This window comes from Aplysia californica, unplaced genomic scaffold (genome assembly GCF_000002075.1).
Source record: "Aplysia californica isolate F4 #8 unplaced genomic scaffold, AplCal3.0 scaffold00421, whole genome shotgun sequence".
NCBI lineage: Eukaryota > Metazoa > Mollusca > Gastropoda > Aplysiida > Aplysiidae > Aplysia > Aplysia californica.
In genome coordinates this window covers 388115-390518 of record NW_004797691.1, presented here as the reverse complement: position 1 = coordinate 390518, position 2404 = coordinate 388115, and positions in this window count along the sequence as shown.

Sequence of the window (2404 nt, the reverse complement as noted above, 5' to 3'; positions counted from 1 at the left end):
CCCCCCCCCCCCAAAAAAAAAACCCGTCCTGAAAACGGGACTGTTTTGCTCCTGTTTAAAAGTACAAGAATTGAAAAGTATTTAAGGGCTCTGAACAGTAAATGCTCAAAACAGCAATTTAAGGCCATGGGGTACGCAGCGATAACGTCTTTTGTCTTTCCATAATATGGAGTTACCTTAGATGTACTTTACCCCTTTCATCGAATATCGAATAAACAAATCAAGATAGTCTGACTTTTACTCTTAGTTTGAGCCACTCTCCCCTCCCTTCTATCCTTACCCCCGGGAGCAAACCGCATTATTTTGTTTTTACGCATTATCTGAATTGTCTCTGTGCCAACTAAACATGCCTGTCACTTGTGAAAGTGGCCAGATTTTCTCGGCCATGACGAGTGTTTTAATCTGCTATATTTGCAGAGACAATTGCCGCAATCGGCTAAGCCCACAATCAACAAGCTGTCATAATGTTGTCAGATTTGGCGTCAAAGCTAATATGCCAAATGGACTGCCATGATTTCCAGATATGTACACTGGAAGCCAAACGTAGTTCAGAATTTTCACACCATTATTGTGAGAGGGATAAAAGCTTTTGGTGAGGAATTTTGATTGTCAATTTAATTGTTTGCCAATTTGTCTGTCTACTAATCTACTTGTCTGTCTGACTTGTGGACTCTTGTTTGTTGTTTTAGTAAGAGTTTTACGGCGCTTGCAACTGCGTAAGGTCATATGAGCGCGCATTGTGGACTCTGTAAGGCAGTCCATCTACTGTTCGTTAACCTACCAATTGGCATATTATATTCGTGTTTTGTTGCGAAATTCACCTTGCCAGCCAGCCTTGAGAGCCTATAACACCAAACACTCAGGCTATAAAGGAAGAGGAAGACCACGCAAAAGGTGGATTGAGAGTGTCAAGGAAACGCTGAGAAATTATAATATCCCAATTGAAAGCTGCGGAGCTGGCCTACCGTAGAAAAACGCATCTCTCTTCGACGCTAAATGGCAATAGAGGATGAAAAAGTATAAGTAAATAAGTAAAGTAAGTTAACAGCTAATGTCGTAGTGAGTGTCTCTGTGTGTGGGCGTGTGTGTATGTGTCTTTGTGTGTGCGTATGTGGTTGTGTGCTTGCTTGAATTTTTTCTCTCTCTTTCTCTCTCTCTCTCTCTCTCTCTCTCTCTCTCTCTCTCTCTCTCTCTCTCTCTCTCTCTCTCTCTGTGATTTGTCATCAAGGTTGACAACTCTTTGCTCGACATGTGTCATAAACCCAACCAGGGGTCATGTCAGTTCATTTTTGAGTGGAGGGCGACCATTTTACCAGTTGTAGGCCTTAACACGGTCCGTCGGCTAAGATCTCGTTCGCCTAAGATCCCATGTTTTTCTTGTTCCCGAGAACAGGGATCTTAGGTGGAGACTACAGTTTATCCCAACGTATGTGTAAGCTTCTCTATTCTTTATCTGTTTTTTTTCTAGGTAGTAAAGAATTACAGTGCTCATCTTTAAATTAAATACATTTAATTTAGAAGAAAATATAAACATTGGACAGAAACCATTCTCACTTTATTTTTGGTTTTGGTCCTATTAGGCAGCTGCCCCCTGGAAGTGGACACAATACCCCAGATTTTGACGAGTCCGATTGGCCTACAGCTGTCTACGTTGACTGAAGTCTCACAGCCTTGTGCTGACCAGGTTAGGAAGAGGTGAGATAGAGCACGCGCATTTGTGTGTGCGCGCGAGCGCCTGTGTGTTTGTGTGTGTGTGTTTGTGTGTGAGTGTTTGTGTGTGTGTTGTGTGTGTGTGTGTGTGTGTTTGTGTTTGGGTGTGTGTATGTGTTTGTGTGTATGTTGTATGTATGTTTGTGTTTGGGTGTGTGTGTGTTTGTGTGTGTTTGTGTGTGTGGGTGTGTGTGTGTGTTTGTGTGTGTGTTTGTGTGTGTTTTTGTCAGAGAATGAGTGCATATGAGTGTGCATGTGTGAGTAAGTGTATGTCTGTCTGTGGGGGTGTGTTTGCCCGCATACCTGTATGCGTGTACGTGTGTATGTGTGTGTGCGTATGTGTATGTGTGCATGTGTGCGTCTGTTTATGTGTGTACATGTGTGTATATGTGTCTATCCGCCTAGTGGCGGCGATGTCGGGTTTATCTGGGATAGAGCACGCGTGAGCGTGGGTGGAAGGTAAGCACACAGGCACTGGCGAATGTTTCGTTCTTTCCTGTGCAAGTGTGTTTATGTGTGCGCGCGCGTGCGTGCGTGTGTGTGTGTGCTTTAAAAACAGAACCAATAATAAAGGATACGGAGGCACGAGAGATAGATAGATAGATAGACAGAGAGATAGATAGATAGATAGATGGATAGATAGATAGATAGATAGAGAGAGAGAGAGAGAGAGAGAGAGAGAGAGAGAGAGAGA